Consider the following 14,579-nt stretch of genomic DNA (forward strand, 5'->3'; position numbering starts at 1 on the left):
CTGAGAAGATATCTTCTCAGCTTCTACAATAACAGGTTTTGATAGGGGAACCTGTTCCTCATCATCTGACTCATCTCTCAGAATGATTCTCCTTCTCTTCTGCTGAAACTGAGGCACAGTCTGTGTCCTCTTGGTTTTAGAAGATGAAGGCTTCACTGGATGTGCTGATGGTTGTGGTTGAGTTTGAGGTTGTTGAGAGATGGTATGTTCTGATGGCTGTTATGGTGGTTGTGATGTGGTTATGGGTTGGACATCAGAGTAGACAGATGTATAAGTTTATGGATCAGCATTTACCAAGATTTGTTTTATTGATTGAGGGATTTGTAATGGTCTCAAAACTCTCTTCTTAGTATCAGACTTTAACAGGTCATTAAAGGCCCTTTTTGCAAGCTTAAAGGGTGAAATTAAATTACTGGCTGGTTGGGGTTTATCAGCACCACAAAAAGTATATATAAGCTGACATAATCTAGCAAAATAGACTACATTCCTATCTTCAGTCATCCTATCCCCTTTGAAACCTAGCACAACACTTGCATAATCAAAATGAGTTTGATTGATAAGGGCATACCCGATTTGCTGACTCATTATGGGAATAACATCAAAGTTGGAGCATTTATTGGCGAATGCCTTGGTGATACAGTCAAAGAAAAAGCTCCATTCCTTTCTGATATAAGATCGTTTCAGTTGACCTAGCTTTCCCATGCTTTGCTCATAGCCCAAACTTGCCATAAGCTGCTGTAAAACCGGCTCCTCCACTGTAGAGAATGTACAATCTTCAGGTAAATGGAGAGCTTTACGAACAGTCGACCTTGTAACCATATACTCAACATTTCCTGATGTAAAAATGATGCTTGGTGAACCAGCAACACCACCATTATCAAATAGCCCAGTTCTCCAAAATTTTAGCATTTGTTTGCTTGAAAAAGTTTGATATTGGGTCAAAACGTACCCAGTCTCACTATTGGGTAAGAAATCTTGCACAAATTGCAAATCAGATGGAGCTTCAGCCTTGTTTAGGATTGCAGAATAGTTATTTGGCACGAACTTGGCTCCATCAACAATTAAATCATTGGGCACCATCAGAAATAAGTGAGAAATTAGATGCCTGAAAGGTGTTTGATGAAATGTCTGTACAGAAAACCGTCTGAAAATGTGAGAGAATAAGAAAAGAGAGAGAGTGAATAGAATAGTAATGTGAATAAAAGATTTGAAAATATTTTATCCCTTTTACTTAAACATCCCACGTGACAACAGTTATTGAGAAGTGGAACAGACCTTTACACATGTCAGCCATGCAGCAGTTAAGATAAAAGTTAATGGGCACGGTAAATAAGTAATGATTACATTGCACGTTCAGTTTTTTTTTAAAAACAGTTCCCACTAAACAAATGATTATTACTGCTTTATCTCATATAATCCAATATTTCCAGAAAAATATAACCATTTAAGTAATGATCAAAAATAAATCAAGTAATTAAATACTGCCATGTAAGCATCAGAACTTGATTATTATCATAATTTAAAGGTCATCAGAACTTGTCCTCAGAACTTATGCAACTGACACTTAAACTGTTCATCTAAAACAACATTGATCACCACAATAATTTTCATCATTCATATTGAGTATAAGAGTGTGCATTAAGCTAAATATCAGACAAAGAGTAAAGTCTAATTCACTTCAGTACATCTTAGAAAAAAGGCATAACTAAGAACGGTGCTCAAAATCTGTTATTATGAAGAAGTCTACTATAGAATGAGTTTATGCATGAGTCCCCCTCAACTGTTTTGTGCTTATTTTATGCATCTTTTCAAATTCCTTTTAACAGTGGCTTCTCAGTGTAAGTGAGTCACAGCTGCTTATCAGAACTTATGATATTGTTAAAGTATTTCTCCAGTAATCATAGAGCGTGAAAAGTCACCAAGAAAAATTTTGCTTTTTTAATGCATATTACTTAATACTAGCAATGCACTTGGGTCTTCCCTTCCATATTTTTACTCTAGATCTCAAAGCAGTACCTGACATTTAATACTTTTCTTCACTTTTTCTTTTGATAAGTGAGGCTTATCAGCACTTAGTACATTCATAAGATTTTCCAACATCAGAACTTAACATATAAGAAGCACTATTCTAGTTTTTGACATAGTAATAAGATACACAAAGTAAACCTAACCAATCTCAATATCATAATTTGCTTGTGATAAAAGATTTCCACATAAACAATTAATTCATACATGGGCTCATCAGTATGTTAGAGACTACTAGGTCAGCATTTAGCACAGTTATCCTCATTTAATTGAATAGTCACAGAAATATTCATATCACTATCAGAGTTTAGATATTCACATCAGATAACAATCAGCACTTAGAAAATTTCAATTAAAGCACAGAATACACAAATATAGTAATATCTGTAAATACTGATTATAAAATCTGATGTATCAGAACATAAACTAAGCAGATTTAAAGAAAGAACCTGAAACCATTCCAAGTTCATTTACCAATCTAGTAAAAGTAGCTTCACACAGTGGTTTTGTGAAGATATCTGCTCGTTGTTGATCTGTTGGAACAAAATGCAATTCCACTGTACCTTCATCCACATGTTCCCTTATGAAGTGGTACCTAATGTGGATGTGCTTTGTCATTGAGTGCTGAACTGGATTACCTGTCATAGCAATAACACTTTCATTTTCACAGTAAATAGGGATTTTAGAATATGTCAACCCATAATCCAGTAATTGATTCTTCATCCAAAGAACCTCTGCACAACAGTTTCCTGCAGTAATGTATTATGCTTCTGCAGTTGATGTGGAAATTGACTTATGTTTCTTGCTAAACCAAGAAACCAATCTGCCTCTTAGAAATTGGTAGCTTCCACTTGTGCTTTTCCTGTCAATTTTGCACCCTACAAAATCTGCATCTGAGTACCCTATTAGCTTAAAGTCTGATTCCCTAGGATACCACAATCCTAGACCAGCTGTACCCTTAAGGTACTTGAAAATTCTTTTCACAGCTGTTAAGTGAGGTTCTCTTGGATCTGCTTGAAATCTTGCACAAAGACAGATATCATACATGATATCAGGTCCACTTGCAATTAGATAAAGTAATGAGCCAATCATACCTCTATAATCAGTAATATCTACTGATATATCAATATCCTTATCCAATTTTATTGCAGTGGCCATGGGAGTGCATGCACTTGAACAGTCTTGCATTCCAAATTTCTTCAACAAATTCCTGGTGCACTTGGATTGAAAAATAAAGTTCCTTCTTCATTCTACTTGATTTGAAGGCCCAGAAAATAGCTGAGTTCTCCCATCATACTCATTTGATATCTTGACTGCATTAACTTAGCAAACTTCTTACAAAGTCTGTCATTTGTAGAACCAAAAATGATATCATTAATATATATCTGCACCACAAGTAAGTCCTTTCCATGGTTGAGATAAAACAATGTTTTGTCAATAGTCCCTCTGTTAAATCCACTTTCTAGAAGAAACTGAGCTAAGGTCTCATAGCATACTCTTGGAGCTTGCTTAAGGCCATAAAGTGCTTTATCAAGTCTGTAGACATGATTAGGAAATTTTGAATCTACAAAACCTGGAGGTTGTTCAACATATACTTTTTCTTCCAATTTTCCATTAAGAAAAGCACTTTTTTCATCCATTTGAAAGACTATAAACTTTTTGTGAGCAACATAAGCCAAAAATATCCTTATGGCTTCCAATCTAGCAACTGGTGCAAATGTTTCATCATAATCAATTCCCTCCTGTTGAGAATATCCTTTTGCAACCAGCCTTGCTTTATTCCTTGTAATTATGCCATCACTGTCAGTTTTATTTCTGAACACCCATTTTGTACCAACAACTGATCTATTATTTGATCTTGGCACTAGGGTCCAGACTTTATTTTTTTCAAATTCATTTAACTCTTCCTGCATTGATTGCACCCAATAAGCATCTTGAAGAGCTTCTTCGACTTTCTTTGGTTCAATTTGAGAAAGAAAGGAGTGATAGAAACATTCATTTGATGTTGTTATTCTAGTTCTTATATCTGCTTCAGGATCTCCAATAATCAAGTCAGGTGTATGTGCTTTGGTCCACTTCCTTGCAGATGGAAGATTATCTCTAAAAATGGATGCTCCCCCATGATCCATGCTGTCTCCATCAACATTTTCTAATGCTCCTCCTAAAATTATGCTCTGTGAGTTGGATTTTTCAGAATTTGAGTTTCCAGAATTATAAGAACTTGATAAATCAGAACTTGAAAAGCCCGTTCTAGGTTCTGATGCTTCTTGAGATGTGGTTGGATCTTCAATATGCTCCCCCTGTACATGTACATTTTCCTTTGGCATAGTGACCATAGTTTCAATAACATCAGAGTTTAATCCATCAGAGTTTAACCCATCAGAGTTTGCAGTATCAGGATTTAAAGAATCAGAATTTAAAATTTCATTCTCAAATCTCAGCTGTTCATGATCATTGAAATCTTCAAGTCTAGTAATCTTCTTATCATCAAAAGAGACATTGATAGATTCCATGACAACCCTTGTTCTTAAATTGTGGACTCTGAAGGCTTTTTGGATAGTGGATATTCAACAAAAATTCCTTCATCAGCTTTTAGATCAAATTTAGATAGTTGTTCAGGATGAGTCTTAAGAACAAAACACTTGCATCCAAATATATGAAAGTACTTCAGATTTGGCTTCTTTTTCTTTACCATCTCATATGGTGTCTTTCCATGCATGTTGATAAGTGTTGCATTCTGAGTAAAACAAGCAGTCTGCACAGCTTTAGCCCAAAAATAGGTTGGTAACTTTGCTTCATCAAGCATAGTTCATGTAGCTTCAATAAGAGTTCTATTCTTTCTTTCAACAACTCCATTTTGCTGTGGAGTTCTAGGAGCAGAGAATTCCTGCTTAATTTCTTGGTCTTTGCAGAACTCTTCCATGATCAAATTCTTGAAATCAATGCCATTATCACTTCTTATGATCTTCACAGAGTCTTTGACCAATTTATCCAGTTATTTGACATGATCAATCAAGATAGATGTAGTTTCACTTTTTGTGTGCAAGAAATACACCCATGTATATCTGGTGAACTCATCTACTATGACCATAGTATATTTCTTCTTTACAATAGACATGACATTCACTGGACCAAATAGATCAACATGTAGTAGGTGATAAGGCTCAAGAATTAAAGATTCAGTCTTGCTCTTGAATGAAGATATTCTTTGTTTTGCCTTTCGACATGAATCACAAAGGCCATCAGAAGCAAACACTGATTTTGGCAGTCCTCTCACAAGATCTTTCTTGACAAGTTCATTTATATTGTTAAAATTTAAAATGAGAGAGTTTCTTGTGCTAATTCCAGCTTTCATCAATTGATGCTCTACTTAATAGATAAATTGCAGAACCATCAGAACTTGTTGAAAGCTTGACTTCATAAATGTACCATGTCTGTATCCCTTCAGAACAATTTTGCCTTTAGATTTACTTACAACTTCACAATGTTCTTCAAAAAAATCCACATGATAACCTCTGTCACAAATTTGACTCACACTCAGCACATTGTGTTTAATTCCTCAGACCAGAGCTACTTATTTAATGATGACATTCCCAAGATTGATATTGCCATATCCCAGAGTTTTTTCCATATTTCCATCTCCATAAGAAACACTTGGGCCAGCTTTCTCCATAAAATCTGATATCAGGGCTTCATTTCCAGTCATATATCCTGAACATCCACTGTCCAAAACTAGGATATTCTTCCTGTTTCACTGCAATCACAAACACCACTAATGATTAGTTCTAAGGACCCAGACTTGCTGGGATCCTTTGGCCTTATTAAGTTTGTTAACATTTGCAGCGGATTTAGCATTAGAGTTTATGTTAACATTTCTTATATCAAAATTTAAAATATCAGATTTTGCATCAGAACTTACACTAGAAGGAATAATACTAACTTTCTTCAAAGAAGGTTTTATTTGATAATAATCATAGTACAAACTATGATATTCCTTACAAGTATAAATGGAATGCCATAAACTACCACAATAAAAACAAGGATTTTGTGGCTTATATCTAACAGACTGACTCTTAAATCCTGATTTTGAAGGTAAGGAGTTTATATTTTTATTTTTCCTGCAAAAAGAAGCCAGATGGTTAGAATTTCACAGTTATGACATTTCTTTCTACGAGCATTAGGAACAGGCTTATAATTGTTACTTTTACTCATACCTTCCTTTCCATTCCTATTTTTCCTAGGTGGTTCTACCTTGTTTATATTTTTAACTTCTTTCAGCTTATACTTAAGCTGCTTCCTTGTCATTAAGCCTATGTTAACTTCAGTTGGCTTATCCTGTTTTGGTTTGTCAGAAGTTAATTTCTCCTTAACTTCTGATTATTCAATATCAGACTTTACAGTTACAAACTTAACAGGATTTACCTTTGGTTTTTGCTTAACAACTATAAACTCAATTTCTACAGTTCCCTTACTGTTCTTATCATCTGCATAACCTAATCCCTCTTTCCAGTTTCCACTATTAAGAATATCCTGAGTTGCTCTACCAGAGTTAGTCCAAATCTTGATAATCTCTCTTTCCTTTTCTAACTCAGTTTTTAGAGATTCATTCATTTTTAGCATTTCACCCCTAACATAAAAGGCATCATCTCTATCTTTCTGAGCTTGGTGGAACTTGACTAACTCTTTTTCTAAATAGTCATTCTTCTTTTTAAAAGTAAGATTTTCAGAAGTTAATCTTTCACATGTTAAAGTTTGATCTCTATAACTAATAAACATGGTTTTAAGATGCAATCTCAACTCAGTAATATCATCAGTATGAGAGGCATAAGTAGTTTGAGGTACCTTTAACTCAGCAGTATTAGGACTGCTATTAGCATTTGCCATCAAGGCATTGTTTTCCTCATCCTCTGAATCTGAAGCATCTGACCAGCTTTTCTTCTTTGTGACAAGAGCCTTGTCTTTGTCATCTTCTTCTTTCTGCAATCAGGAGATATGTGGCATTTCTCTCCACAGTTGTAATATTTGACATTTGAGTGATCTCCTCTGTCAGACTTTCCTCCTTTGCCTTCAGATTTTCTGAAACCTTTCTTATAAGAACTTGCACCTTTCCTAGAAGGCTTCTTTCCTCTCCTGAATTTCCTTTATGCAATCTTTGTGATTCCTTTCACCATTAGAGCACACAACTTCATCATCTTTTCATCAGGGTCCATCTCAGGTAAACTTTCAGTTTCTGAGTCATTATCACTATCAGAACTTTATGACTTAGTATCAGACTTTGTAATGAGAGCCTTTTCCTTGCATTTCCTTGAGCCATCAACTTTGGGGTTTCCTCATCAGCCTTAAGAGCAACTATCTTTAACTTTCTCTCATTCCTCTTGCTTCTTTGTTCCATCTCAAGTTCACGAGTCTTGAGCATCCCATAAATTTCATCAAGAGTTATTTCCTCAAGAGCATAGTTGTCTCTTATTATTTTGTCCTTCAAATCCCATCTTTCAGGAAGAGCTAGCAGGAATTTAAGATTTGAATCTTCAAGATCAAATTCCTTGTCCACTAGTGACAGGTCATTCAAGAGTTTCATAAATCTGTTATACAAACCAGTTAATGACTCATCAGACTTTGAGTCAAAGTGCTCATACTCTTGAGTGAGTATAGTCCTCATGTTCTTCTTGATTGCATCAGTTCCCTGACACCTTATTTCCAAAACATCCCATATCTCCTTTGCAGTCTTGCATTGGATTACCCTGTTTGACATGACATTATCAATGCCACTATGCAACAAGTGTCTTAGATTTGCATCCTTGGAAATTGATGAGATATCTTCAGCTGTGTAGTCACTTTTCTCCTTTGGTACAGACTTTGCTGGTTGACCTTCAACTTCCACAGAGAGTTTGGTTGGCATATGTGGTCCTTCATTAATCCTGTCAAGATATCCTGGATCTGTAGCTTCCAGAAACATAACCATCTTCACTTTCCATATGGGATACTCAGAAGGCTTCAGTATGAGAACCCTAATAGTCTCATATCGACTGTGTATCGTTTTTGGAGTTTCTTCAGTTTTGGTGGGCTTGGTTGGAGTTTCTTCTTTAGACATGATTGTTTTTGGATCTTAAACTGTTTGTGCGTTAACAGATCTGCTCTGATACCACTTGTTAGGTCACACACACTGTAGAAGGGGGTTGAATACAGTGTTTACCACAATCAAAATGAATATAAGAACTCAAATAACAGAACACAGATTTTATTCAACACAATAAACTCTGTTACAAATAAATGTTCTCTCTTAGTGATGAACAAATTATCACGAGAGCTGCTAGAGTTACAAAGAATAATATTTTCCTAAAATTTTCATCATAATACTAAAATATATAGATCTTGACATCTGTATGGTTGGATCATTCATAAACATTTTTAAAAAATTTATAACATCATTATGGGACTAAATACTGGTAAGAAGTACTGGTCACACACCTAGTTGAATGTTAAAATAGCAAATCAAATACATTTATTTTTTCTAAAGGTTTTATTATATCACTAAAATATATAGATCTTGATATCCGTAGGGTTGGATCATTCATAAATATTTTTTAAAAAAACAAAAAATCAATATTGGACTAAACACTAACAAGAATTACTAGTCAAAATACTGGTTGACTATTAAAATAGCAAACCAAAGACCTTTATTTTTTTCTAAAATTTTTATCATATCACTAAAATATATAGATATTTACATCTGTAAGGTTGGATTATTCATAAACAATTTTTTAAAAATCGAAACATGAGTATGAGTCTAAACTCTAGTAAGAAGTACTAGTCAAACTAATAGTTGACTGTTAAAATATGAAACCAAATATATTTATTTTTTCCTAATATTTTCATCATATGACTAAAATATATAGATATTAAAATCCGTACGGTTGGATCATTCATAAAAAAATTTAAAAAATTCGAAACATCAGTAAGAGACTAAACACCAGTAAAAAGTACTGGTCAAACTACTAGTTCACTGTTAAAATAGCAAATCAAATACATTTATTTTTTCTAAAGGTTTTATCATATCACTGAAATATATAGATCTTGATATCCGTATGGTTGGATCATTCATAAATATTTTTTAAAAAAACAAATAATCAATATTGGACTAAACACTAGCAAGAAGTACGGACCAAAATACTGGTTGACTATTAAAATAGCAAACCAAACACATTTATTTTTTTTCTAAAATTTTTATCATATCATTTAAATATATAGATATTGATATATATAAGGTTGGATGATTCATAAACAATTTTTAAAAAATTGAAACATTAGTATGAGACTAAACTCTAGTAAAAAGTACTCGTCAAACTAATAGTTGACTTTTAAAATATGAAAACAAATACATTTATTTTTTTCTAAAATTTTTATCATATCAAAAAAATATATAGATCATGACATCCTTAAGGTTGTATCATTAATAAACAATGTTTAAAAAATCGAAACATCAGTGTGAGACTAAACTATAGTAAGAAGTACTGGTCAAACTAATAGTTGACTGTTAAAATATGAAACCAAATACATTTATTTTTATCATATCACAAAAATATATAGATCTTTACATCCTTAAGCTTGGATCATTCATAATCAATTTTTTAAAAATTGAAACACCGGGACTAAACACTAGTAAGAAATACTGGTCAAACTACTAGTTGACTGTTAAAATAGTAAACTAAATACATTTATTTTTTTCTAAAATTTTTATCATATCACTAAAATATATAGATCCAAGAATCTTTAAGGTTGGATCATTTATAAGCATTTTAAAAAAAAACCGAAAGGTTAGTATGAAACTAAACTCTAGTTAGAAGTACTGGTCAAACTAATAGTTGACTGTTAAAATATGAAACCAAATACATTAATTTTTTTCTAAAACTTTTATCATATCACTAAAATATATAGGTCTTGACATTTGTAAGAAGTACTAGGCAAAAATAATCGAAAACAATTAAATATATATAAAATTAATAAAAAGGTAATTACAAGATCTAGGATGAATATATTATTACTGTCTATTATCATATATTAGCAATATTTAAAATAATAATTTTATTTTTCTAATTTTTTTCATAAGTTATTTTAAAAAAAATTGAGCTGATATTTAGCTCCAATTTTTCCCTCTAATTTTTCTGGCTGAAAAATTTCATTGGCGGGAAAGTTCCCTCCAATTTTTTGGCGCGGCTAAATTCAACTGAAATCATTCATTTTTAAAAACAGTTGTATTTAGGCGGTTGCATTTAGGAGGGGCAGCTAAATACAACCGTTTAGAGTTGTAACAGGTGTCGGTTGTAATTATCCAGTTGTATTTAGGCGCGGCTAAAATAGACCGAATTTAGTTGAATTAAGTAGACCGCCTAAATTCAACCGTTCCCGGTTGTAAGTGAATTCGGTTGTATTTAGTCGGTTGTATTTGTTTCCAAATTCAACCGCCTAAATACAACCGTTTTTAAATATGAATGATTGCGGTTGAATTTAGCCGCGCCTTTTAAATTCAACCATATATGGTTGTATTTAATCTCGATTATATTTATGTAGTTGTATTTAGCCTTATTTTCTTGTAGTATAGTGAACTTGTAAAATTTTAGCTTGTGTTGCATAAGGTATAATTTGTTTCCTTCTCTTGCTAAATTTGTTTTTGTTTTCTTTTTCTAGCTTATTTTTTCAATTTCCTAAAAAATTATAAATATCTTTTAATTATATGTGAATTTCTCCATTATTTTATGCGTGATTATTATAAATTGCTTCCCTCATACCAAATATGGGGGTGAGGGACTTAGGAAGCAGTAGTTGTGTAGGCTTTCATAGTAAGGTAGAAAGAATATATTTTTTATTGGAGTAAAATATGGAAAAAGGAAGAATGTAAATAGTTGGTCATGCACCATGCCACACTATTAAGGTGACATACGTAGGTATGCATTTTGTTACGCAGACCACAAAATCATATAAGAGGATGCTTAGTATTTAGTATTGGTCTTATTAGATAATGTAGAATACCCTAATCAAGTGGAAGTCAATAGAAATATCAGAAATAAACTAATTGCTTGGCATTAAGAAATGGTTTTACCGTGAAGAATATGCACTTCCTATGTCAAACTATTGGCTATATTTTAGCAAAAAATAATTTACTTAATATTCTATTTTTTTAAATGAGATCTTAACTTTTCTTAACTTCCTTTTTTAGCCCTCTCCCCCTCTATTTCTGTCTCCCTCTCTCCCCCGCTCTATCTCTCTCTCCCTCGCCGGGGGTCTTCAATTAATTTATTAATGTGTTTTAGTTTGTTTTTTTTATATGGGATTTTTAATTGAAAAACAAAATGCACTTGAATATATATTTGTATTTCTGAGATTGATTTTGTTCATTAGGGTCTTTTAGTAGAAAAAATATGTAATTAATCCATAGCACTTGCTGTTTAAAGTTTGAGGTTGGTTCTAATACCTTGGTTTTATTATTTAGTAGTAAGCTTCTGCTAGGTATTTGTATGGAGTAGGAGTTGTGGGACTTGGATAAGCTTGCAAGAGTTTTTTTTTCCTAACTTTATCTTGTAGAGATGAAATGGAAGTTAATGTTTAAAAGGAAAACATATGAAAACCTTAAACACATGACATATGTTCATATTTACATGATTTTTGTGGATTATGTTACCCATATTTTGAAATGCATTAAATTTTTTGTACATATAAAAGAGGAAGGTAAGATTTGAACCCATTAACTTTCTCCACGGAAAAGGGGAGAGTAATAATACTTTCTCTGTCTGTGTGAGAATAGTCAGATCAGTTGGGAGTCCAACAACTAATAAACATGACTTTTCTTAGCGACTCTTCAGATTACATTTCTTTGTCTTGTATTCTATTTAATAACTTGTCAGAGAAGGCAACTGGTGTTGAAGATGAGTGAACTCTAGCTTGAGAAACGGATGGAAGGTTACACTTGGCTCTGTGGTGAAGACACTTGATTGAATAGTTCTAATTTGACTTGTTTAAAATACTCTGTTTGTTACATATGTTTGTTATAGCAGAGTCCAATTTTAATTAGTTGTTATTGTTCATTGTACCTGCCTAACTGTTTGTAAAATTGACACTTCCCTAACTAAATAACTTTTAAGTGGTTTACATATCCAAATTCATGCAACCACATATTTATCATTTTGGAATTTAAACAAGGAAAATACTGAAATAGAAGGTACCTTGAAAGATGTTGAAGCCATGAATATAAATGTCACTCTTAAGCATTAGCTCCTCGAACCTTATATGTTTGAGTGAGGAAAATACATGAAATAAAAGCAACAATTAATCATGAAAAAGAATTGTTAACGCTCAAAGTAACTCACCACACATAAAAAATGTAGTATTGTCAATTGCATCCACCATAAAAAAGAACCTCATAGCCTTTCTGTTTAAGCCTCTCCAGGAACGCCGAGTTCTCAATTTCCTTCTTGTGTACATCCCTTTTGATATCTGAGCATGTCAGCAAAAATATCTCATGTTTATATATTGAAATGTGAAAATAAAATTATAGAAACTTGCAGATTTGCAAGTAATTAATGCATAAATATAAGTATAGGAGACGCATCACTATTGGTATGTAATTTTCATATTATTTTAATCGTATACCCCAAAGTTATTCTATAGCAGAAATTATTTATTTTATATCTTAATATAATTAATAAAATTATTCATTTTAATTGGCGGTGTACGTTTATTAGCTGTTAAATTTACTAAATTGGTAATATTATGGTTGAGAAGGTTGCTACACATTTGATTTAAATCCACTAGTATCTCTGATTTAAATCTTTTGGTAGTTTTATATAGGTTTCATGTTTGAAAATCAGTACAAATTGCTTGCTAGAGCAAGAGACAAAGTACAAGAGGTCAACCATGTAGTTTAATAGCTATGATCACAAGTCCATGGAGTGTTGACGTGCAAATTTATTAAACTTTAATTTAAACTTTTTGTTTATTTACATGTTTTAATGATGTGAAAAAATTTCAGAAATATCTTTCTCGTCTAGAAGTTTGGTGGATGTACGTATTCCAAGAAGAGAATGGCTGAATGTATAAATGATGCCATTAGAAAGTCACGAGATTCTTGTTAACAGGTCGTGGCCTATGATATTATTTTTTTCACATATATATATATATATGTATTTAATATTCTGTCTGACCAAAATATGTTAATCCAAACAGGCTTAATGTAAATCATATTCTTATCTTTCAAAAATGGTGTATATGGTATTTATTAAATCTTCTTTGTCATTATTTGAAAATATTGTAACTTGATTCATATAATTGCCAAAGGATATTAGTAACTGACATTTTCTAGACATATGGATAAACCCTAGCATAACTATCATTCTACAAAAAAGCAAGCTTTCTGTTAACAATTTGTCATTTTATACATTATTGTTCCTTAATGCACGGAATTCTTACTAATAAGACTAGGTGCATAAGGTGTCAGACAGTAACCGCAAGGGACGAAACTGTCATAAATTAGAGCTTTGATATAGAACAAAACAGTTATATCACAAGTTGCTTGAAAAAATTAAGTTCTACCGAGACTCTTAATGCCGAAGATATATTCTTTTATGACAAGTGCTGCATGTATCTGATCTTTTCTTTGCCTTTAAATTTTTGCGACTACTTTATAGAATATTTCTATTTACGCATCTCTACAACTGCAGTTTGAAGAAGCACAGAAGATGATGAAGATAAATAAAACACCTCAAATCATGATTGATAGTGGTATTCTTTTTATCGAACAAGGCCCGACTTCTTACTCGGATGAATTATTTTTCCAATTATATTTACAATTCTTTTATCATTTTTAATTTTAAATTAAGGTGTTTCACTTTTTTAAGAATGTAATATATTTGGTGTGCTTGGCTTGGAACTATATATCAAGCTATGTACTTTGACAGTGGTGTATTTGGTAAATATTGTTTGTGTTTGGTATTATTTGGTAATGAAATAAAAATTATATATATTTTTGGGATATGAAACTGTATAAAAAGTGCAAACTCGTTGGCGCCTATGTATGGGCCCCACAATATTATACTAATAGCCTAAACCGTGTTGCAATACTCGTCAAGTCCTATTGCAACCCTGATTGGTCTTGCAATAGAATGTTTCTATAAAAAATATGCAGGGGTTGCAACAGGGTGTGTCGGGGTTGCAATAAAGTTCTTTCCCAACCGTTAAAAAGGCAACCCCGAAAAAGCGTTGCAATAGCATTTTTTGCACCTGTAGCAACGGGTTTTTGGCCTTTAGTAACAGTTTTTTGGGGTTGCAGAATCCAATCTATGACGTAGTGAAGACTCTGAAACTGTGTCCCACAAAGAACTAGTAATCATACTTGAGAATACGAAGAACTACAGCCCAATGTATGGTACTATAAAAAGTGACAAATTGACTAACTGTGTGAATAACATGTTCAATATCCGGATAAGTGACAAAGAGATAAACTAGGCTACCAACAATCATACCATATGAAGTAGAATGTGTTAAGGAAAGACCATCAGATGGAG

This window comes from Apium graveolens, chromosome 11 (assembly GCF_009905375.1).
Source record: "Apium graveolens cultivar Ventura chromosome 11, ASM990537v1, whole genome shotgun sequence".
In the NCBI taxonomy this organism is placed as follows: domain Eukaryota; kingdom Viridiplantae; phylum Streptophyta; class Magnoliopsida; order Apiales; family Apiaceae; genus Apium; species Apium graveolens.